At 35.7% G+C, this 26136-nt stretch overlaps 1 pseudogene; it reads right to left on the reverse strand.

Annotated features, from left to right (window-relative positions):
• The window catches only part of LOC132518345 (tubulin alpha-8 chain-like), a 43444-nt pseudogene extending 23561 nt beyond the window's left edge, over positions 1 to 19883 (reverse strand).
• Between the last annotated feature and the right edge of the window lie 6253 nt (positions 19884 to 26136).

The raw sequence follows: 26136 nt of genomic DNA on the forward strand, positions 1-26136 counted from the left end.
TTTTCAAGTAACAGCTCAGAGTCTGCAGATACTATATTCAAGTCCAGAACAAGTTCTAGAGTCTAGTTCAGTGAAGACCATGCCTCTTCATTGAAGAGACAAAAATCTTTATCAGAAGACATTGAATAAATGCTTACATTAAAATATATATAACTCTAATTAGCTCTATTTTAACTTGCAAGTTAATATCTGTTTTATGTTTGTTTTTATTTTCTAAGCCACATTTATTTCAGAGCCCCAGAAGAGGTAGTACTTGACCTCACTGTTGTAGGACAAGTTGTCAGAGGCGCCTGCCAATATCAGTTTTAGAGATGAAATAATTTGTTCCCTTAAAAAAAAATGGAGTGCTATGATTGTAAAAACTGGAATATTTTATACATTAGTTCTAGCAGTATTCATGCAAATGATCTTTAAATCATATGAATTTATTAAAAATTTTCCACCTGTATTTTCTGGAAAAACTGTATGTTAAAAATATGATTTGATACATTTTTATGGCTGTTTTAAAAAATGTAATTATAGTTTATTTGATATATTTCTGTTATATTTCCTAACATTCCTAATTGGCATTTGGGAGTTTGAATTAATATAGAATAAGGTAATAAATGCCTGTACTTATCCAAAGCCCTCTTAAAAATTGAATTTTTCTTTAGGTTTGTTAATAATTAAGAGACATTCCCACTGTGTCAATCAGAACTCTTTTGGTTGCAGGTGACAGAAACCTAATTCAAACCAGCTTAGACAAAAAAAGGGAGGGGACATAGAAAGCAAACTTATGGGTACCAAAGAGGAAAGGGGAGAGGGATAAGTTAGGAGTATGGAATTAATAGATACATGACATTATATATAAAATAAATAAATAACAAGGATTTATTGTATAGCACAGGGAACTATATTCATTATCTTGTAATAACCTATAATGGAAAAGAATCAGGAAAAATATATGTATAACTGAATCACTTTGCTGTACAGTTGACATTAATACAGTATTGTAAATCAACCATACTGCAATAAAAAAAAATCTAAAAAAAGAGACATTGGTAATCTATATGAAGTAAAGTCTGAATTCTGTTCATGAGTCAAAAGATTTCATGCAAATATCAAATGCCTGTACTTACTGGGAATCTAATGGGATTCCAAGATTGTGCATATATTTTGATCACCCTGCAGGAAAATTAAAGTCTACAACTATTATTGAAAGAATATTTGGATTATATGTGATAAATTTTGATTTAGCACTATATAACATGATATATTATGCTGGTAAGAAAATATTGACTATAAAACTTATACCTTAGGGGAAAAAAGGGCAGATAAATCAAAAAGCCTTATGATCAGGATGTCATTTGGTACAGTTATAAGTTACCTATGTGGTTGTACATGGATTTTAACAGTACTGAAAATTAAACAACAGGAGGTAGAGGTGGTTTATTCAAGTAATATAATATATAATATTCATGTATATTAATGTTGCACCTGTAACTGTCTAGGAAGTTGTCATACATGGACCAGGTAATGGTAATGAGATCATCAAAAAATTTTGAGACTGCGTTGATCAGTTTTAATTATGGCAAAGAAGAAAGGACTTTCTTTTCTCTTCCAGATTTTTCTGCTACTAAGGAAAGACTAGTAGTTGAGAGCCTCCATATTTTAGGAGCTTAGAAGAATGCCAACATTTTAAAAATTGAAAGTGAACTAAAAAAAAAAAAGGAACCAAACTGTCCATCAAATAATACTTACATAACCACATAGAATGAGAGATTGAAAGCAGCTCCAGAACAAAGTAATTTGATCAAATATCATTTGTGAGCTATATTCTAAGAACAAAGGAAACTGTAGAAAAACTTTGAACATTAAATTATTTTGTTTGCTGTAATGTCATATAATTTTGGATTTATTTTCTTGGGTTTGCAGGTAAAGCAAATAGGTAATGACTTTTAATTGAATAGATGTAATAATTTTTCAGTGTTAGAGTTAAACAGATACAAATACAGTATAGGATTAAAAATTTTAATGGAAACTATTTGCTATTAGAACTTAGTTGGAACTTTCAATATGGATGTATGACTTTGTAAGAACAGTCTTTTCTGATTTTGTTCACTGAAATCGTTCACCTTAGAGTCCAGATTCTCATTGTTAATTGTATTTTTCTGCTCAAGTGAACCAGACTTCCTTGAAGATAAGGGTATTAGGAGGAAGAATCTATAATTGAGACTGGAAAATCATGCAGTGCCTGAAAGCAAGGAGGCTTTTAAATATTAATGACATCATGTCAAAGGGTCACAGAAGTGAATGTTAATGGGACTCTCTCAGGCCAAAGTTGTGAAAATTTGAACATCAAAAGGAGAAAAATAGCTGAGGTCTATCGAAACACATTTAATCTAAAACACTGTGCATCACAGAGCTAAAACAAAGTCATCTGGTCTATTTTATTGCATCAATGAAGAAAATAGAAACTATAACTATTAATTAAATGGTATTTTCTGAATCATGAGAAATAACAGTTAAAATGCACACACAGCCTCCTTCCCCACATACATATGTGTGAAGTGGAGGTAGACAGAAATAAGCAAAACGTAGAAAACTCACTTTGATAAAATATTAGGTATCCTTAAGAGTGATGGTCCTAAGAATATAAAAGAATGAGAGTATATCCATTCAGAAGGTCTTGTAGTTACAGTGTTGAAGATCCAATAGTGATGTAAATAATCAGTTTAGGCTTTGATTTTGAAGTGAAATCTTACTAAATTTTTCTTAGTTTTGAAGCATCTAAGATAACTTTAAATTCCAAGTATTGATAAGTTCAGGATATTAGATTTATAAGAATCATTTTCTAATCAGGAAAGTTGTATTTGTTAAACCCTGCAATATAAATAGTTAGAAAGGTAGTATTTGAGGTCATCCAGCTAAATCCACTTCATACACAGACCATTAACCAGTATATTGGCATCTCTGTTCCATTTCCTGGCCACTAACTGCTTGATCTACAAAAGGCCATCATCACCAAGCTCCTTCCTCACTGTATTTACACTCCACACTCACATGTAGAAGGGATTCTTGGGTCTCCTAAATCCCATTTTCCTGGCCTAATCCAGGAACCACCCACTTTTTCAGGTACGCAAAAGGGAGATAGTAGAACAAATGCTTAGCTGATACTCCATTTCATTCTATAGTAGTTTCTCATTCTGTGTGCCTTTCTCTTTGTGATGTTTATAATGCAGAAAACATCCAAGTCCCGTACAGGACAACATCAGGAGTTTGGGGTCTCTCATCTTCCTGCAAGATGACATTCCAAATTAATTTAGTACTGCAATATGTTAATGGGAATATACCTATTCTCTAGATGGTCCAAGATTTTCTCCTTCAGATAGCAAATGCTATCTCAATGTGTCTTTTAAGTTACACATTTTCTAATATATACATGTAGTGCTAAACAACTTCAACAGTATACTTTATACTACATCTAAAAAAATATTTTAGCATTAACCTATGCTCATTGGGAAGGCCTCTCTTTCCTGTCTATCTCTGTCAAGGGTCCCTTTCAGTCACTGGGGAGGTAGGTCTCTAGAATAATAAGTATATAGGTATAAATGTGTGATGAAAGCTACCACTCCATAAGCCAGAGTGATTCATGTCACACATCCTAAAAGTTGAACACTTAACTTACAAAGAGATTGTTAATGTTTTCCTACTCTGGACAAACACAGGGCCTGCTTTATAGATCTTCAGTATAACCTCTCTCATGGATACTGAATGTTTTCCTGGACAAATGGAGTGATGTCTTTAAATGTATGTGTACAGCAGCCCTTTCATCCAGCCTTTTTAATGTTTTCTAATGTATGTCTACCTTTCCCCCCCAACTACCTGAGTGTCCTGAGGCTTTTTCTCCCCTGATGACCACAGTGTAGCTCTTAGAGGGATAGTTCTTAGAGGGTTCTGAATAAGCAACTTAGAGAACATTTACCTAACAATGTAAAGATGTGAATTCCCCACAACCCTGCAATTCCACTCTTAAGCATGTGTCCTAGAAGTGTTGCATGTGCACCAGGCAATGCATACAGGTGTGCTCGTGATGGTGCTGTTAATATTAACTAAAGACTTGGAATAACACAAAGCCCATTGAAAGAAGACAGGATTATTATATGGCAATGAAAATCAATCTATTATAGTTTATGTCAAAATAAAATGGCTTTCAGGAAAATAATGCTGAATCAAAAACTCAAAATAGAATGACTACATTTATATAACATCATGCAAAACCAAATGATATGCTGTTAAGTGATATAGTTATCTTTGTAAAATTAAAGATAAAATCATCAAAATAATTTTAAAATATAGTTTCCTGGGGAGGAGCACACAGGGGCTTCTTTATTTAAAAATGAGTGATAGGTGTACTTATGTTTCATTTTTTTATCTGAAAGTTTGTACCTTTTGCTCACCTTTATCCCGTTCTCCTATCCACTACCTCCCACCTCTTATAACTTCTTGTATGAGTTTGGTTTTTTGCTCTTGTTTTTTAGATTCCATGTATAAGTGAGTTCATGCAGTATTTGTCTTTCTCTGTCTGACTGACTTAACATAATGCTCTCAAGGTACATACATATTGTTGCAAATGATAGGATTTCCTTCTTTTTGATGGCTGAGTAATATTCCATTGTGGAGTTGGATAACAACTTCTTTATCCATTCATTTGTCAGTGGACATTTAGGTTGTTTCCATGTATTAGTTATTATAGATAATGCTGCTGGGAATATGGTGATACAGATATTTCTTCAACATAGTGTTTGCATTTCCTTTGAGTATACTTCCAGAAGTAGAGTTGCTGAATCATACGGTAACTCTATTTTCAGTTTTTTGACAAACCTCCGTACTGTTTCCCATAGCATCTGTACCAATTTACATTCCCACCAACAATTTACAAGGGTTCTCTTTTCTCCATATCCTCAGCAACACTTGGTACCTCTTGTCTTTTTTATGTTAACCATTCTAACAGATGTGAAGTGATATTGCATTGTAGTCTTGATTTGCATTTCTTTAATGATTAGTGATGTTGAACACCTTTTCATGTACCTGTTGGTCATTTATATTCTTCTTTGGAAAAATGTCTATTCAGGTGCTTTTCCCATTTTTCATTGGATTATTTGGGACTTTTTTTGGGGGGGGCTATTGAGTTACATGAATTTTTTATATATTTTGGAGATTAGCCCCTAATCAGGTATATAGTTTGTAAATATTTTTTTCCATTCCATAGGTTAACTTTTCATTTTGTTGATCGTTTCTTTTGCTATGTGGAAACTTTTTAGTTCTATGTAGCCCCACTTATTTTTGCTTTTGTTGCATGTGCTTTTGGTGTCATATCCAAAACATCATTGCCATGACCCATGTCAAGGAGCTTTTCTCCTATGTTTTCTTCTAGGAGTTTTATGGTTTCCAGTCTTACCTTTAAGTCGTTCATTCATTTAAGGTTAATTTTTGTGAGTAGTGTAATATAGGGGTCTAGTTTCATTCTTTTACATGTGAGTGTCCCATTTCCCCAGCACAATTTATTGAAGAGACTGTCTCTTCTCTATTGAGTATTCTTGGCTCCCCTGTTAAATATTAGTTGACAGTATATGCATGGGTTTATTTCTGGGCTCTCAATTCTGCTTATGTTTCTATTGTTATTTTTAAGCACTTTACATCTGTTGTGAGTCTTGTGTGTGTGCAACTTAGATATGTAATAAAAACAAAACCCCCAGAGAATAGAAAGGAAACCTTGTTTTAGATATCAAGTGCATGCAAAAACAAAACAAAAAACTAAAACACTTAGAGGCTTGACAAAATACTGGCAAAAGTAATCCTCTCAAAGAAAAGGAAGAAACAATATAGAAGAATAATATAGGGAGAAAACTGTGGTTGAAAGGGAAATGGACATTTGTGAGGGAATTGTCATTTGTGAGCATAGTGTTAGGTCACAGAAAGGAAACTTGGTCTATTTCATAGTTTTTCTAAGATTTTCTTCCATTCAATTTATATATTTTTCTACTATGAAATGTAACCTGCAAAAGCAATCCCTTCCATTCATTCAGTGGCACCATGTAATTCTTTTAAGTGAGTATATTTGGGGGATTGGATTAGATTTGTAAAAAATAATTAAATCACCAAAAGGTTATTAATAGACATAGAAGGCTAATTATGTGCTAGTGGCCAAATCAGTGATTCTCAAGTTGTAATGTGCATATATATCACTTGGGGATTTCTGTCAAAATTCAGATTTTGACACAGTAGATCTGGGAGGTGAGGCTGTCAATTCTGTGCATCTGATAAGTTCCAAATGTAATGCCTGTGCTACTGTCCATGAATCACACTATGAGTAGCAGGGATTCAAAGTCTTTCCTATAGATGATATTTAAAATTTATAATAATCTAAGTTGTGGAGTTTTTAGGGATAGATACATTTAAATAATAAGTATTTGCACTATAATGCTAAAATTAGAAACATAGGCAATGAGGAAAATTTTCCAAGAACTGTAGATAGTGAACTTACAATTCCAGAGGGCTATGTTCCATTTCTTGACATAAAGATTGTCTACTTCTTGACTAATGTTCTGCTTGTAATGCCAGAAAACAGTGATTTTCTTTATTTTTAGAATTGAAATTGCAAGGTGATCTCAAGTGCTCCTTAGATTTTAATATTTCTTGGCTAATATTCAGTGTCTGCTGCCTTAAAAAAAGAAGGGTGTGTTAAATTATTTTCAGAATCTAATTAAGAGCATATGGTTTGGGTTTATTAATTTCTATTTAATGAACAGGATATTTAACTTAAAAAAGTCCTGTTCTGAGTGTTATTTTTTGTTACAAGGTCTGCTTTGAAGATAGGAATGATGCTTCTTGTCCCATCTTGTTTGGTAGAATATAGGCAATTCTGTTTAATCTAAGCTTTTTATCTTTTGTTCTTGGGTAAGGTAGACAAATTGAGATTCACTTTTAGTTAATTTATTCTGTCACAGATTCTGAATCAGGAGTTTAAAGTCACTGTCTGACAAGAAAAAGTCAACATCTGTTGAGTTGATTTATTATTTATGTATTGATATCAGATTTTATGGCACTTTTCCTGTGAGGAGCTGAAAGTCTTCTACATATAATTTTTACACTTTCAAATACCTTTCACAAGAAACACTTCCAAACATCCCAACATGAAAAGTGACAGAAAAAGAACCAAATGAAGAAAACAAGAAGAGGACCCAAGGGTAAATAATCAGAGCCTTAAATAGGAGGTGTGTCTAAAACCTAAGTACTCACTTTGTGAGGCCACTGGGGATGCCTGTGTCTCTGCCAAAGCTTCCCCCTGCACATCTGCCATCAGTGCATCCTTCCTGGCTCCCAGATGCTTCTGTCCTCTGTGGCTACCTCATCTGTACTGTGAGCTTCCAACATTCTGCTGATTAGGGCAACCCAAGTATTGACTGTGGTAATGAGACCTCAGGCCCACCAAATGATCCTTGCTCTACTCCTGCAGATAATAGAATTTCTTGGAAGGTGCATTTATGGTGGGCAGGAAAGTAAAGGTTCTTAAAATACGTTGTATACTATTTCATCAGACTTATTATGTGTGGCCATTGTTAATTATTTAATTAAATAACAAAATAATTTTAATTGTTTTAAATAAATGAGGTAAGATTGAATAAACTTATTGAGGGATTTTATGAAGACTAGAGATATCAAAACACACTTTGAATGTTTTATATTTCATTTATGGTTAAAACTGTCCTGAAAAATTAGAAAATAATGTGTTCAAATTAGATGATCACATATATATCTGATTTTATGTAGTGCCTAAATACTTTGTTTTTCAATATTTTTTAATAAGAACAATTTCACTATTGATATCCTTTTTTAAAAAATTCTTTCTTTATTGGGAAATATGTACCTTTGGTTTGATAGCTGGGGCAAAGGGAGATAACTTCTCTTTAACTTTTTTTAGAAATTCATAGTCTGAAATATTTTATGTTATAAAAAGGACTAAATATTTCCTCAGAAATAATGTGGAATCTTGCTGAGATAATAAGTATATAATTTTAATGGTAAGATTTGATAATTCTTTATTGTTGACTCATGCTAATTCTGTCTGCCTTCATTTTTGTAATAGAAAATAGAACCACAAAATAAAAGATGGTATTAGGCAAAAAGCAGGAAAATATGGCATGGTGTTACATTTTGAAAATGAAAGTTACTAAAGTAATTCAATATTCACTATTTTCTAAAATGTATCTGATGACTTAAGGGTCCTAGAACCCTAACCAACACCCCCAACTATTTAAACTGAAATTCATTGCTGGAATCAATGAGGCAAAGAATAACAAATAACTTGCCTACAAACAGAAGAGTGAGCATTTTCCTATGGAAGATGAAAGATAAAACAAGGATTGAGCTTTGTTATTTTATTAATAAGAGTGAAAATAAAAATACATCTACTCTGACTTAAGTTCATGACCACGGAGAGAAGCAGAGGCTAGAGACCACTGGACTTAGTTTTCTATCTTTACCCCTGATGCAAGCTGTGTTCCATAAAGCCACCATATGAATTATTTCTCCGCTATATATTACACCTCTGTTGTATGCTTTGTGCTGAGGAGTATATCAAATCAGTGACTGAAACGAGCAAGTGTTAGAGATACATGTGTTTCTGAAATAGAGTATCTGTCATCTTTCATGGTGTCTTTAAGCTAAACCTGTGGAGAAAGGAACTTAAAATAATACCCATTGTTTTCATTAATCCTTGATGAAACATTTGGATTTCAACACTTTCCTTGCTGAGAACATATTGATCTGAAACAGATGTCTTGATGAAACATTTCCTAAGATGGGTCTGACTTCTCCATTACAAAAAGGCCACTCATACCAGTTTAGTATTTTTCAATATATTTCTTTATTACAATATAGACCCTGGCCTTTTATGTAGCTTGCTGAAATCATCTAGTGTGTTTCAGCCTCTCCATATGTTAAAAAGGAATAACAATATCCTCTTCCTGTGTCTTGATACTGTGAACAATAACCTCTTCAGTTGCTTAAGACTTCTTTGGAAGAAGCATTGTTATCTATAGTGTCTAAGAAGGTTTCATGTTGGTGAGAGCTTAGAGAAGCTGAAGTGTGAATTAGGCTGTAAGGAACAGATAGGACTTACCTGACCACAGCGGTGTAAAATGCATGGAGAATGGGAAACCAGAGTTCAGCTGGAATGAAGGAAACAAGTAGTAGAATTTGAAACCAAAAACTTGATTACAATAGGTTGGGGCAGGAGGTGGGGCTTAAACCCTGGGTGAGGAGTTGATAGGCACTTGGGAGTATTGGCCGTTGGAAAGCACAAGAATGACATGGTGAAGGCAGCGCTTTCACATAATTTTGAGAACTGTGTAGGAAATGTGTCTAGTGCATACCTGAGGCCAACTTGACAAGGACCTGAAACAGAATGGCACCATTTAGAATGAAAAGGCAAGGATACAGATGGCAAATATTTCAAAGGAAGATTCCATAAGGATTAGATGGAGACTGATAGAGTGTAAGGAATAAAGTTGTCCCAAGGGTTTTGCCTAAAGCATTAGGAAAATGCTTTTTAATGTTTTAAAGGGGGAAATCAAGAGAGATGATGACATTGGTTTTAAAAAAATGTTAATTTAGATTTTAGACATGTTGAATTTAAGAATAGGAAATTTCCAGAAGAGAATAAGAGATTCTTTGAGGAGACGAAGGGACAATATAGATTTGGGAATTAATTTTTATAATATTTAAACCAAAAGCCTTGTAAGAGAAATTGACTAGACTTTGGATAAAATAAGTAGCGAGCTTTAATAAATTTAAGTTTTTGAGAAGTAGCATTGCATCAATTAATATTGGTCTGAGTGAATATAATTTGGAGGCATTGGACCAATTACTGCACATTTTTTCCCTAATTATAAAAGTAAGGTTTGTCATTGTAGAACATTTTTTAAAATGATGGAAAATATAAACAAGGAAGAAAAAAAGCAACCTTCAAATCACCACCCACAGCAACAACTATTAATATTTTAACAAATTTATATCTCATTTTTATATGTAATTTCATAATGATTCTTTATTTCTATGTTAAATTTAGTAGCTTTCTTGGCTTTACAGAAACTTTTGTCATATCATTAGAGATCTTAAACATCATGAATTAATGACTGCCTTTAGTGAATTCCATAATGAGTGATTTAGTGGTCAGCTTGGGAGGCAGACAGCTTTGTTTTAAATTCTGGAATCACTGTGAATTTGTTACATGTTCCCAAAAACATGGGAATAAAATTAGGACTTAATCCACCAACTTACTGGGAAGATTAAAAATACAATGTCTATTAAACACATAACACAGTGTCTCCTAATACTGTAGTAAGCCCAGTGTTTATAAGTTTAATAGGTCTATCTGGGATTATGTATTTTTCTTCTGCCTTTGTTTCCATATTTCTCCCATAAAGACTGTGTCTATATTCATTCACATTTCTCTACAGTTTTTTTCCTCCCTCCCTCCCTCCCTCCCTCCCTCCCTCCCCTTCTTCCTTCCTTCCTTCCTTGCCATTCTTCCTTCTTTCCATTCTTTATGGTAAGAACTACGTTTTCAACTTTAGACTGGGAATAAGGAAACTGGAAAACAATCCATAATAGACCTGACTTCACAAATGTAACAACTCTTCCTCATTGCCAGCTGTTTTAGGCAAAAAGGTCACTGGATATGTCACACATAGATGCCTCTGCACCCAGTCTAGTTACTGGCTTCGTGCTCTAGCCTTAGATGGACTTCAACAGGTATTGCTTCTTACTTGTCTGGAAATGAGAAACAACAAATTTGGGGTATAGTTGGTTACACTCCAACTTTTAATTTGACTCCTGTCCTGCCCAGCTCAGATCTACTACCTGCTTCTTACTCTTGTTTTTTCCCATAGGCTGCCAAATCTTCCTAAAAATAGCCTATCCCATTTCTCTCCTAAACTAGGCAACCTGAAGCAACTGCTTTCTATGGTAGAGACCTATGTGAAGAGTGCAAAGAGGGAAAAACAAAGAATTCTCAAAAATTCAGATTATCCTACAAGTAGCAAACCAAAATGCCATTACTGCTACATGGCCCATTTCCCAAGTAGTTTCGGCAGTACAAATGGAATAAGCATAATTTTTTTGGCTATTATTATTTTCTATTATTTAAAAAAAAAAACTTGGAAGGGTGATTCCTTTTTTTCTTGGAGGATGGAGTAGGGTGTGTGTGTGGCTTGCAGGAAATTAAAAAGATATTCATTTAAAACAAAATTTGTGACTGTCTATCAAAACGATAGATGGAAAATACAGAATATCATGCTGCCTCAGGTCATTTGAGGGAGGGACAGGAAGAATTTTTTTTGGCATTTCTGCCAATAATTTATGGAATTAACTGACCAAGCACCTTTTACATCTGTAATTGTGATGAGCCACTGTGAAAATGTCACAAGGTGAACCACAACCTGCCTTGCTGTTGTCTCCATGCCCATAAAAAAGTTTATTTCTGACAGTTCCAATCCCTTTAAATAGGAACCAGGGTTATACTTCTCCAGAGTTGGTATAGTGAACTAACTTTAAAATGCATTTTGTTTTTAAAGATGCGTTCAGTACCTTTTCTCCTATAGGAGTAAAGCTTAAAAAAGGTTGTGCCTCATATACAGCTTTAGTGTGTATAATAACTCTCAGGTAAATCTCAGAGGCACAAGTATGTACTTTCTGAAATAATATCGCTTAAATGAATCAAGTAAATCTATTACTACCCATGGTGCTTATTTATTGTCTTTGTTTTGTTTTTACATGAAGTAGAGCAAAACTCTGAAGTTTAGGTAATTTTAAAGTAAACTGTGATGTTTAAAATTTTTATTATAAAATTATACTTGGATTTGAGATTTAATGTTGACTTTTGTCATAAGTGACCACAACAAATGTGCTTAAGTCTCCATGCTTCTGTTTTTCTATTAATATAACAGGTAATGTTGACATTTTACTTAACCTGCAGAAGTATATAGTTTTATGTCAGATGCCAGAGGATTTAGTGGACTCTTGTTAAGATGTAAAGAGAGTCAGCATTAACTGGTTACCTACTAAGTAACCACCCTGTGAAAACGATACCTCCTCTTACAGGTGCTGTTCAGGGAAGTTCTAGACTGTTAACTTGTCCAGATCACAGAGTTAATCATTTGTATCAACATTAATTTTTCTCTTATTAAATTTTCAAAAACATACAAAACTAGACATACTAGTATAATGGGCTCTGATGTGCCCATCACTGAGTTTAAACAATTATCAACTCTTGGCCAATCTTATTTATCTACACTCCTTCCCACTGTCTCTCACCCCCTGTTTTGTTTCAGAGAAAATACTCATATTACTTAGATCTAAAAGTCAAAAATTATTAATGAAATTACCAACAATACTACCATCACATTTAAAAACTATAATTCCTTAATATTAGTAAATATACAGGGCTCTAATTCTGCTGCCTCATTTTTTTCACTTTGTTTGAATTATGATTGAAATAAGGCCAATGCTCTGAAATTGGTTCATGTAATTTTTCTATTTTAACCTAAAGCTTTCTTCCTTCTCCTTTTATTTTATTTATTTATTTATTTATTTTTCTTTTTGCGGTACGCGGGCCTCTCACTGTTGTGGCCTCTCCAGTTGCGGAGCACAGGCTCCGGGCGCGCAGCCTCAGCGGCCATGGCTCACGGGCCCAGCTGCTCCGCAGCATGTGGAATCTTCCCAGACAGGGGCACGAACCCGTGTCCCCTGCATCAGCAGGTGGACTCTCAACCACTGCACCACCAGGGAAGCCCTCTTCCTTCTCCTTTTAAAAATGTTATTTATTTTTGCAATTCAGTTCTTGAAATAACAGGATTGTTTGGTAGAATTTTCCACAGTCTGATTGCATCCCTCTTGTGATAAGATATTATGCTGTCTCTATATGTTCTATAAAGTGGTTGTTCAAGGCTTGAAGGCTTGATCAGGTAGAGGTCTTTATTTTTAAAGATTTCTTCATAGGTTATATTGAATATTTACATGAATAAGGACCCATTGTGTGGTTTCTCTCTTTTCCTAGATATAAATTATTGTATCATCAAGGGTTGCAAAATCATGATATTCTAATTCTACTCATCTTTCTTTACTTATTAGCTACAACACCTTTATGAAGAGAAAATTTCCGTTACCAGCTATTTTGTTACTCTGAGGTACAGTTAATATACAAAACCCAGATTAATGCTTAATATTTTTCCTTTATCCAGTTTTTAAAAATACTGAGTTAATTTTATAATATCTACCATATGTGATCAGTGAGGTTCTTTTAAAAAATTATTCTAAATTTATGGATTTTAAAATACTTGAGTTTTTCATTTTAAAAACATAGTAGTACTAGTGGAGTTACAACAATACTAGTTTTAGATAAGTGACAGAATACTTTCTCTCATTGCTTTTTCACTTAGGAACATATACTGGGGATCACTCCATAGCTATACATACTAGTTATTATTTACTACTTTTACAGAACTGTATATTTCACTGTATGGATATGAAATACTTTCTTCAAGTTCTATTAATGGTTATTTCCAGTCTTTTGTTATTGTAAACTATAATGGTCTAACTGACAGACACTTGAGTATATCTTTTTAATTTTTTCCATGGTATTCTAGGGTGGTTTTCTAGGAGAGAGATTGCTATACTGAAGGTTAGAGTATTTATGGATTTGCTAGATATTGGCTAGTTCCCTTCCAAAAGGGTTGTACCATTTTGCATCCCCTCCAGCAATGTACGAGTGCCCCTTTGTCCTTAGCCTCATCAAGAAATTCTGCCTAATTTTGGATTTTTGCCAGTTACAGCACTGTCATACTCAAGATAGTCCAAATGGAGAGACAAATCTATATTGTCTTTTCTTACACCTAATTCATACCATTTGTAATATATTCTTCACACTGTGAAAACCAGTGTGTGCTTCTGCATTTATTGCCAGACATGATTGCAGTCTATGCCAAAGTAAACACGTGGTTCTACTGACTTATTTTCATGTATTTCAAAATTGTACCTGAACATGTGAATTAAATTATTCCAAAGACCATTTTAGGATCTCTCTAATCAGCTCAGTCTATCTCTGTGGTGTGTAACTGATATATTTAAATCATGCCTATTGGGTTCCCATATAGACAGTCTGTTCTGATCAGTATGACAGAATTTTGAATAAATTGCTTTTCTAAGGGTATTTCACTTTTCTGCTAAGTTTACAACACTGCATCAGACTAAGGAAGCTTAGATGAAAGTGTAGATGACTTTATAAATGTGTCCATAACTCTTAAAAAAAAAAGGCAAGACTGAAACAGTGTTGAATTTCTCAGCTCTTTGAGTCACTGAAACAATTTCAGAACATGATATATACTGCTTTCATTTATTGTCCTGAATTTTACTTTTTTGCCTAAAGCTAGTTATTTTTCCTTAAAGTGAATCATTGATTTCTCTCCCTTAAGCTGAGTTTCAGATTCACAGCCACCTGCAGCGATATGCTTGTTTTGACTACAGAATCAGTCAGGGAAGAAGGCTGTTTTGAACTGTACATGCAACAATGTCTTCTCTTCTCTTTTTCCAATCAGAGAAATAACACAGGCACCCTTCAACAGAAAGCACACAAAAGCAATAGTTCATGCAAATGTTTATGAAATGGGGTGTAGAAACCAAACATAGTGGCAGCCACTTACACCTTTTAGATTTAAGTGTGTTCATTTTTAGTAGAAATAAAAATAAGCCCAGCTTTCCAAAACACTTCACATTCTGCCTGAAATTTCATGAGGTTTTTTTGCAGAGGCAGATGCTTTTATATCACCAAGGGAAATGTGAATGATTTTAATTTCTACCTATTCAGTATGAAACTGAGCGTGACATATCAATTCCATTAAGTTCAGTTCAAGAAATACTTACTGTTGCTACAATACAAGAGGAGCTCTGTGAGGTGTTATGAGGAATACAGAGATAACCAAGACATGAGTTCAGGACAGTCCCCCTTCCTCCCAAGTGAATTCAATACCTCCTTTTGATCTTTCAGAGTTGTTTTAGATCATATCCTTTTGCAGTTTGGTGAGACTTCTCCTGGGGCTTGTGTTGGAGTCAAGTACCACTTTATTTGTACATCTCTGAAGTGGGGCTATAGTATTTTTAACTATTGGAAACACATTTCTTTTAGATCCTGTGTCCAAGCTATTTTCTGCCTGTACATGTAGTCCCGATAGAGAAATGAAGATGCTGCTGCTAGCAGAACATTAAGAGGGGAACACAGGTTGCGAAATCAATTTCTGGCTCAAATGTCATGTTGAATGTCTTTTGCACATGCCAACACACAAAGTCAGAGCAGTATCATGAGTTAGTGCCAGATGTTGGACTGTGGTTGAACCAAAGACATAGGCCCTCAGGAAGGAAGAGAGTATTTGGATGCCATTTATGACATCTTCTCGAAGGAGAACAAAGAGCACCAAGAATTTTTATAGTTTTCAGGGAATATTGTGAAGGGAATTGTATAATTGAACTATCTTGAAAAACAAAAGGGATGTAATAGGTCAAACTTTTAAAACGTCTTTATTAGGAAACCAGTTTCTCTCCTGCCATAGGCTTTTCCATGTGAAATGACTTGAGAAAGGCAAAATACAATATAGATGAAATCACTGTTAAAGAAGAAGGAGAAGTAGGAAAAAAAATCTGCTTCTCCTGGCCCCAGGGAATTAGGCGGACAAAAGGGAGCAGAGATAAGAGATATCTGGTTGAGATGTGTGAGTCCTAATAAAATCCTAGAACAGAAGGTACTTCAGGTGTCAGAGCAGGACACTGAAGTGGGAGCCACTTTGACTCCTCTTCCCATTTGGGACTCTTGCAAGGACAACTGGTAGCACGCTGTGGTCTGGGATAGGCCCCAGCAGTCCTGTAGAGAACTGTAGTCAGTAATGACCTAGGCAGCATTCATGAGTTACCCTGGGTTCTCTTTGGTTATGAGGCACCAGCATCTCCTCCTTGTCGCACATCAGGGGGGATGCTGAAGGTAACAGAGCCCCTGCGTGTATGCTGTGGATCAGAGCCAAGATGTGCCCACAGCACAGGCTGTCTCATAGACCAAGTCTAGGACCCCATGGCGCAAAACAGAGAAGAGAATCGGAGTATGTTTACAACGCCAGCAGGAGTCCCAAGGTGAGGCCCAGTCAGTCAGATGTAAGGTCTCACCGAGGCCCAACCAGGTTGACAGAGAAAAAAATCACGAGCTACTCCAGGCAGACGGTGAGTAGCAGGAGCCATTCTGTTGCCCAAGGATGGGAAATCAGGCAGTGATGCCTCAGAAACCCCAGCCAGCACAAGGCAAGGATGTTTTCTTTCTGCTGATGCTGTGAAGTCAAACTATCTTTAGCAAACCTAGACACCTTCTCAGAGTAGAGTGAATATAGAATGTGGAGTATTATTTAGACAGACAAGAGGCTGCATATTAAGAGACTGTTAGAAACATTTTACTATGTTGGGCAAGTTTATAAATTTTTTAAAAATGGAAGTATAGTTGATTTACAATGTTGTGTTAATTTCTGTACAGCAAAGTGATTCAGTTATACATATATACACATTCTTTTTAAAATACCCTTTTCCATTGTGGTTTATCATAGGATATTGAATATAGTTCTCTGTGCTATACACTAGGACCTTTTTGTTTATCCATTCGATATATAAAAGCTTACATCTGCTATCCTCAACCTCCCACTTCATCCCTCCTCCACCCCCGACTCCCTTAGCAAGCACCATTCTGTTCCCTATGTCCACGATTCTGTTTCTGTTTATACATAGGTTCATTTTGTGTCATATTTTAGATTCCACATATAAGTGATATCATATGGTATTTGTCTTTCTCTTTCTGACTTCACTTAGTTCGGTAAACTCTAGTTGCATCCATGTTGCTGCAAATGGCATTATATGGTTCTTTCTAATGGCTGAGTAGTATTCCATTGTATATAGGTACCACATCTTCTTTATCCATTCATCTGTTGATTGACATTTAAGTTGTTTCCATGTCTTGGCTGTTGTGAATAGTGCTGCTATGAACATAGTGGTGCATGTGTATTTTTGAATTATAGTTTTGTCTGAATATATGCCCAGGAGTGGAATTGCTGGATCATATGGTAATTCCATTTTTAGTTTTCTGAGAAACCTCCATACTGTTTTCCACAGTGGCTGCACTGACTTACATTCCCCCCACCAACAGTGTAGGAGGGTCCCCTTTTCTCTACACCCTCTCCAGAATTTATTTGTAGACTTTTTAATGATGGTCATTCTGACACGGTGTGAGGTTGTACCTTATTGTAGTTTTGAGTTGCATTTCTCTAATGATTAGCTATGATGAGCATCTTTTTATGCCTATTGGCCATCGGTATTTCTTCTTGGAGAAGTGTCTCTTCTGGTCTTCTGCCCATTTTTGGATTGGGTTGTTTGGTTTTTTGTTGTTTAGTTGTATGAGCTGTTTGTATATTTTAGAAATCAAGCCCTTGTCGGTTGTATTGTTTGCAAATATTTTCTCCCATCCTGTGGGTTGTCTTTTTGTTTTGCTCGTGGTTTCCTTTGCTGTGCAAAAGCTTTTAAATTTGATTAGGTCCCATTTGTTTATTTTTGTTTTTATTTTATTGCCTTGGGAGACTGACCTAAGAAAACATTGGTCCGATTTATGTCAGAGAACGTTTTGCCTATGATCTCTTCTAGGAGTTTTATGGTGTCCTGTCTTATGTTTAAGTCTTTAAGCCATTTCGAGTTTATTTTTGTACATAGTGAGAGGGTGTATTGTTGGGCAAATTTAATATTTGTGTTTATCCTACTACTTAGAAAGTAGGATCAGTAATAGATAAAAGAAGATTCATATTCTGCATGCATTTAAGTACAGTGTAAATTAATTTGTAACCCCATTAGAATTATAGTATAGCTCTTTGTCATCAATTCTATATATACTAATGGGATGTAAGTGACTTGAGGGCAGAAAGCTATCTTAGTCTTTGGTATCTGTTATGAAGAGCATAATGCTTAGCATACAGAAAATGCTAAAACAATGTGTGTTGGATTGAGATGAATTTTTTGTCACCAAGAGCATTTACTCTGGAATCAAGTTTCCCTTGTGCTTGGGCTGAATAGCCGTAGGCTAGAATTCTATTATTTTCCCAGTGGTTCTGAATCTTGAAGCATTAGTTCAAAGGCAATCTAAGCAGAGGTATCAGCATAAGCAAAGACATAGAGATAAGAAATGCAAGTATGTTTGCTGAATGGTGGGTTCTCCAATTTGGCTGATTAGGAATTATTGTCAGGGTTAAATTCCATTAATAATGTTAACATGTACAATCTACTAAGCACTTATGCCATTAGCAGGTTACTGTGCTTTGTGATTTCCATCTTTCATTTCAATTAACACTCCTATGGCAATGGTTTATACTGTAGTATTAATGAAGTTCCAATTCGGAGACAGAAATCACACAGTAATTTAAACAGGGAAAGTTAAATATAAAGAGTTACTGACTATAATATGGGATTGGCTAGTAAAGGGAAAAGAAAACTAAAGAATTTTAGAATAGCAAATATAGGAAGAAACCTCTACTCCTAGCTGGGGCTGACACCCAGCATCCAAGAGAGACAAACTTGGATGATTTCTTCCCAAGGGACTGAGATCCAAACGTTGTTGGAAAGGGCGCGCCATGGCACAACGGATGGCAAAGTTGGTTGAGGTGTCTCACTGAGAACCCTTCTTCTGGGTAATGCTGAAGCTGTGTAGGGAAGGGCTTCAGAACTCCAGGGAAAGCCAAGGGGAAAGCTGTTCACGGGGAAGTGCGGATGATCGCAATCCCTGCACAGCTGCTCGAGTGAGTGCCCAAGGAAGCTGCTCATGGAGAGATGCGGAGTGCTGCTTGCCAAAAACGTGCTATCAGGCTGCCACGCAAAGCAGGAACAGAGCATCCAAGCCGTGTGTGCTGCAGGAACCTGCGGGGAGCGGCACAGCCGAACCAGGAAGAGAAACCCTGCCCATCTCTAGGGTCCCTCTCGTGCCTCTATTGTTAAAGTTTAACCGTGCCCACCGGCAAAGGAGAAACAATTAGGGTCCAGTAACAGGCAATGAAAAGTAAATTTTGAGCTGAGAGACATTAAACTGGTAACTGGAAGAACCATCTTGTTTGCAATTCATATATTAGGAAATTGAGTGTCAGATTTTTGTGACTTACCTAGTCACACAAGTGATCAAAAAGCTTGAAATTCAAACACTTGTGCTTTTAGTTTTCATGATATGTTGCTGCTCTAGATTCATCTGGCAACAGTGTTTAGGATAGATTGTAGTGGGACTGAGGCTGGGATAGGAATAACTGGTAAATATTACAATAAGCCAGGTAGAAGAAAATGGGGGCTTCTGAAGTATCTAACTACATGGACATTTGTTGTGTAACCTCTGAATTTTCTTATCTCAATTAAACTGGTAAATACATATAAGCATTCACAGTTCAAGTGTCACATGGTGAAAGCAGTTGACCGGAAAATGCCAGTAGACTGATTTAAAAGATATAATATTTGTATATGTACACAAAGAATACAGCTTACTATTTTTAGATAGTTGTGAAATTCAAAAGATGGGAGAACAATCTCCCTGTTAGAGGAACAAGCTTCTCCTGGCATCCAAAGCCCCCAAGGACTGTCCGGTATAGGTATTACCATCTGATGGGGTGAAGATCCCAACAGGTTTTTCAACACCCATTTGCCTTTACTGGTTTTTAGACCCTTCTTACCTTTCCCAGCTGCTTGGGAGCCTCTGGCTCTGTGTCTGACTGCTTACTAGATATAGTAACTGTGGGCATCCCCGGCACTGTCCTGAGGGCCTAGTGGGCAGGTTCCCAGGAAGAGTTTCTCAGGTGTGTCAAACCCTTGTGAGTCCACGTTTCAGATCTGTCTGAGATATATCCAAGCAACTGTATATTGCCTTTGTTCATAAATTATATGTACTTACAAAGAGAAGTCTTCTAGAATCCCAATTCTCACTGGGAAAAATGTGCAAGGATTTATAGAATCTGTTTTATACTGGATTTACTACCATACTACATTCTCTTTACTACACTCAGTCTTAGAACTTAACTGCAGCACTGCTCTTTCTGGTTTTTCTTCTATCTTTCCCCTTTGCTTTAGACTAGTGGACAGTATAGCCCAGTGTTTAAGGATATGTTGGTGGTCCTGAGCATGTGCCATGCAGACCTGCAGCTACAGGCCTGCAACCACGGCTGCAGATGCTGTGATCTGAAACCCAGATCTGTGCTTGCTTTGATGCACACTTCCTACTGGCTGCTTCTGGTCAATGACTGAACACAGCAGGGAGACAAAGGGAGGCCCAGTCTTAGGAGACAAGGGCTCCTCTGATGACAACTTTGGCCTGAGGACCCTGACAGTCCTGGCGAACCTTCCTTGGACTGTCCTGTGTCTAAGTCACTTCCATGTAACCCATTTCCTCTCTTCTCTACTTCTGTAGTGAGCGACCTGTATAGTGGTCTGACATCTCTCCCGTCCTTTCCTGACTTTTTCTCCATTCCTCCATAGGCATTTCCCTAGATAAAATCTTTGCACTTTTAATCTTATTTTGGTGTGTGCTTCTGGGAGCTCTTGAACTAACTCAGCCATGGATTCAAATAAGCTGGGTTCGAACCTGGGCTTGGCATTTACTGGCTGCAGGGCCTGTGTCATTTACTTAACCTCTATGTTCTGTAGTTTAGGCATACATAATACAGGAATAATAATGGTTATCTACTACATGGGGTCATAAGGAATAACAAAATTATAAAAAAATATACATGCTAGCTATTATCATGCTCTCATGTCCATAACACAGGTTACTATATGGAAATCTAGGTGAGAAAAATCCTATATGAGCTGTTAAAGTTGTTTTTCAACTCATCTTTTTAGGTACCTCTTGAATTCATTCTTAATGCAAAAAAAAAAAAAAAAAAGAAAAGGAACTATAAGGAGATTGAGGAATGAAAGTAGAAAATGGGAGCAATATTCTTGCTTTCCATATATTGTCAGCACAGTAATTAACATAGCAAAAATTTCCACGTGCACAAAAGACTCATTTTACTGTATTCTTGTTAACATGAATAACAAGAGGCAATAAATTATAGAAATCAGTGGGACATCATTGAAGGCTGGGGATATGCTGCATGTAAATGAGATGTGTGAAGGGCAAGAGGAAATGAGAAGCAGATAACTAACAAAGGGTAACCAATTTCTTGTGCATAATCACATTTCTAAGTGATAGTTACCAGATGTACTTGTAAAAATTTAATTTAAAAAATTATTTTCAGAATGGAATTTTAGTATGGGTGCAATATCTTGGAACAAGTATCCTGGAATGCTATCACATGATCCAACTCTATATTATACTTCATACTTTTTTAAAGCATTTTCATGCAAATAATCTTAAATAATTCTCACAACCACATGAGAGGTATAGAACAAGTATTAACAATCCTGTTTTTTATTGGGGTAACTAAATAAATGAGCCTATAATGACCCTTTAGGGGTACTTTGCTCATTCCTTATATATAGTTTAGTGGGATTCTAGATCTGGTTAGGAATTGGATAAATTCAGTCTCATTCAGAATTTCTAGATCCATTCACATCTCTTCAGTACTGCACCAATTTGATCTTACATGGAACCTCTGAGACTTTCTAAGTTGTATGGAACAGAAACCACCTTGGGCTTTGTCAACAAATCTGGATTCTGTAAGTTGGATGTTTTCTGGGGCATTTTTTAAAAGATACTTGATGCAGTGACAAATATGGTTTCCAAACAATTACTGAGATCTTACTCAACCAGCCTTCCAAAAATCTATAGCTGTTTGATCTGTCACATTGTTCCTATGAGGAGTCTCTCCAAGAACAAGCAATAAGTGAACCATATGAATTTTAGCTCCCCATCCCCAAGTCAACAAAAATGTGTTTGATTACACAGCTGAGGGTTTTGAGAGAGGAAGGCTAGCGCACATATAGCAGATGTGGGGCCTACTGGATTCTGCTGTACATCTGCCTTGAAAGTGGGTTGCCATGGGCTCTTATTTACATAAGATAGTCTGTTTCCCTGGTGTTTGTGACTCTAAAGCAGAATTTCTCTAAGGCTTTTGAAATAAACTCATGGTCCTATTTTAATCTTCCTATTCTCTGACTTTTGGTAAAATAAAGACATGAAGTAAGATAAGGAATGGGGATTACCCTGGTGGTGCGGTGGTTAAGAATCCGCCTGCCAATGCAGGAGACACGGGTTCGATCCCTGATCCGGGAAGATCCCACATGCCGTGGAGCAGCTAAGCCCGTGTGCCACAAGTACTGAGCCCGTGTGCCACAGCTACTGAAACCCATGCACCTAGAGCCCGTGCTCCACAAAAAGAGAAACCACTGTAATTAGAAGCCCACACGCCACAACGAAGAGTACCCCCGCTCGACACAACTAGAGAAAGCCTGTGCGCAACAACGAAGACCCAATGCGGCCATAAATAAATAAATAAATTAATTAATTAATTTAAAAGAAAAAAGGAATGAATGCCTGAGAAAGAAATGCCACAAAATTACACGCCATTAGTTTGTTTTTTAATTTTATTGTTTAATTTTCTGTTAAAGATACCCATCTTTTACTTTGGCCAGCCAGTTGTGGAAGGAAGTGAAAAAAGAGTTATTGACTCAGAACAGACTGGTATTTTCTTGAACTTGCCCTAGAGATGATCATGATAACTGTTGGTTTACTCTTTCTCCTTCTGAAAGACTGATCTCATAAGTGATAAAAGTAAGCACTTTAGATGATTAACCTGGCCTGCCTCTTGCCTCTATTTCTCCTAGCAGAAGAAGCATTAGTGTGTATAAAAAAGACTTAAGATTCTTGGTAAAATGTAAATTCCTGGGTCCCACCTTCAGAAATTCTGATTCAGTGTATTCTGACAGCACCCAAGAATCTGCATTTACTAAGGATCCTAGGTGATTCTGATGCTAGAAAGCTGGGTTACCCTTTGAGAAAAACTGCTTTAATAGGTGTTTTATTTTTTTTTTAATCACAACTTTGCAATTGAATCATCTTTCCCAAAGGACTGCTTTGGCTATATGTTTATAGCCAGTTGAAGGTTTGATAAGAACTGCTGAAGAGTCCTGAATAGTGTTTAATTGTAGGAAAGCTAATTAACCTCTCAAAGGACAGATGATAAATTACAAATTATAAACTACTTTATAGCCACGGATCAAATGGACAGCACAATGAGGTATAAGCATTTAACTTGATTAACATACTTCAGAACCCATTGAATCTGTCATTTTTCTTTTCCATTCCATTCCTTCTTCCTTGATCTTCATTTCTTCTTTTTACATATGTTTTTAAAATCTTTTTTCAGTAGGTTTTCTCTGTATGTTTCTTCCTCATCTTTTCTCTCATTTTCTGTTGAACTCCTCCACCTTTTTTTTAATACTTCCATCAAGTTATTTTTATACCCCACTAAATCTATTGCTGTTTCTTTTTTTTTCTTCCTCTCCCCCATCTCCAATAGGCATCTTTCTGCCCTATATCCACACTGTCTACTGAAATGACCTCTTCCTGTTAATATTCCAACTGAGTAATATTACTGTTCAGAATAACATTATTGATGACCATAAGTTCTATGGAAGTGCTTTGAAAATTAGTGTGAAGATTTATTAAGCTAAAACAAAGACTTGTTTGGGGTTGAAAAATTGGCAAAAATGAGGTTTGAGAACAAATTCAAGATTACCTTCACAAAGAGATGAGTACACATGTGATAAGGCTACAGCAAAATGGGGCTCTCCGTGCTCTTCCTTGAGGAACGTCAGGGTTAGACAGTCAGTGCGCTCCTGTGGAGGAAGGCAGCAGCGGACCAGAGGACCTCAGAGCTCTTATACCATTGGGAGAAGCGCAGGGAAGAACACAGTAGCACTCGGAAAAATCAGGAAAATTCTTGATCTGAAGAGAATTTCAGAAAATTCTCCCTAAAAGATTTCAAGAAAATTCTTGTTCTTACATTTTTACATATTGTTTAGTCCTATTTATTGCAACAATATTGATATACAGAAGCCCAGATCTACCTATAGACTCCATTGATTACTAGACTGTCCTATCTTGTACTATTTACTTACCCCCAAAATAATTCATAAAATAGAAGCAGGATAAATGCTTAGTTGTTCCCTCTACCAATTTTCAGAACGATGAGTGGGTATCCTAATTACCTTCAATGATAATCTATGTGTTTAAAAATATTATAAACTTATAAAACTTCATTTATTTAACATAGTTCTGTATATTACAGTTTTATTATTATCATTATTATTTTTTTTTTTACTAAAACAGGTCCATCTTTGGATAGTGAGAGCCTGTCTGCAGGTTGGCTCCTGTGTCTTTTGACACAGTAGTCTTTGTTTTCTGTCAAAACAGGATATCTCAGACATCTCTTATGTATTATCTGATCTACCTGAAATTATTTGTCTAAGAAGCATTGGTTCCTTTCAGTAAGGAAAATATAGTTATAAATTCCATAATCTGGAAGTTTCCTGGTATCTTAATCTTTAAGAGAATTCAAAAGAATAACTGAGAAGAAGGTACAATATGATCAGAGGACTGTAGTTTGTATAAATACTTTAAGAAGACAACAAAGCTTGAGAACTCAATAATTTAAAAGTATCTGTAAGTTAACTGTAATGTTTCACTCTAACTTTACTTTTTCCTTGTATTTGACCTTTGACCTCATTTTGCAGACATCTATCATCTATTTTTCTTGTTAGGTCTCCTAGGTATTAACTTTATTAACTGAAAGATAAAATTGCTGCCATACGTGAATTGGACAAACATTCTCAACCTGTGTTTCTTTCTTAGCTGGTTTATCATTTTGCTGAGCAATGTGGAAATGTATATTTAAGCTGAAGATCTGGCTCATTTAATCATCTACTAACATCGTCTGCCTTCTAAGTAATAAAGCTCTTGTTAATGAAACTGATGGGTAGTGAAAAAATATCTAATGAGTTCTTCAATTTTGCATTAGCAAAGAGGAATATAGAGAACAAGGTGTCTTGAAACTATAAGACCTAAAAGAAGTTCGTATTTTTTATCTTAAAGAAATAGAAATCCAAAGAGTCAGGTAATTTCCTCAGTGTCACATAGTTAGTATAAGGAAAAATTATTAAATCTGACCTTCAATGAAATGCATTTTCCCCCTTGTATATCAAAGGTTACTTTGCTTGGGGAAAAACAGATGAGTATTCAACTTTATTTTAAAATATGCTTAAGTAAAGCATATTTTATGGAAATAAAATAAGTATGTAAGAGTTTAGCTGAAGTAAGTAATTAAAATCTACAGGGAAACAAAACATACTTTAATTATTCTCATCATGGAATTTCCTTTTAGAGGAGTGTTTAGGAAAGAGCAATATGGCTGAAAAAATGTTCATGTGATAATCAAAAATGTATCCATTTGCAAATGAGACTTTATAAGTCAGTTTCTCACTTTTTGGAAGGTTTATTTTATAGTATGTATCTTTTCTGAAGGTGATTTATAAATTTCCTTATAGTGCAATTCCATTTGGTGTACAAAATTTGAAAAGGAAAAAAATGAATCTAATTTTTTTCCCAAGGACACATAGTCCACATTTCTGGTAGCAGAAAGCAGACTGAGCATATTAGAAAGACTGGTAATTTTCATAACGAGTGCTTAATCACCTATACGTGTTTCTCCAATTTTTAAAAACATGTTGCTGTCTTAAACATTTGCATAGATATGTCATTATTATCCTTTTACTAAGATGTAATACATAGTGACCTTTAAATTTTGGGGAATAAATATTAAGGTAAAGATAAATAATAAATACTGTGCCAAATAATACAGGAGATACCCTGGTAATAGAGTCCCTAGCCTAGAGGACTGCTAAGAATAAAAATATCTAATAAGAGGTTGTGGTAGAAATGTGGCCTCACATTCTTTGCATCAAGGTAGAGTCTGTTTCTTTGATCTTTGAATGGAAACTGACCCTGTGACTTTCTTTGAGCAACAGAATGAGAGAGATGGAAGTGACATTGTGCAGCTT

This window comes from Lagenorhynchus albirostris, chromosome 3, assembly GCF_949774975.1.
Source record: "Lagenorhynchus albirostris chromosome 3, mLagAlb1.1, whole genome shotgun sequence".
Taxonomy (NCBI): Eukaryota; Metazoa; Chordata; class Mammalia; order Artiodactyla; family Delphinidae; genus Lagenorhynchus; species Lagenorhynchus albirostris.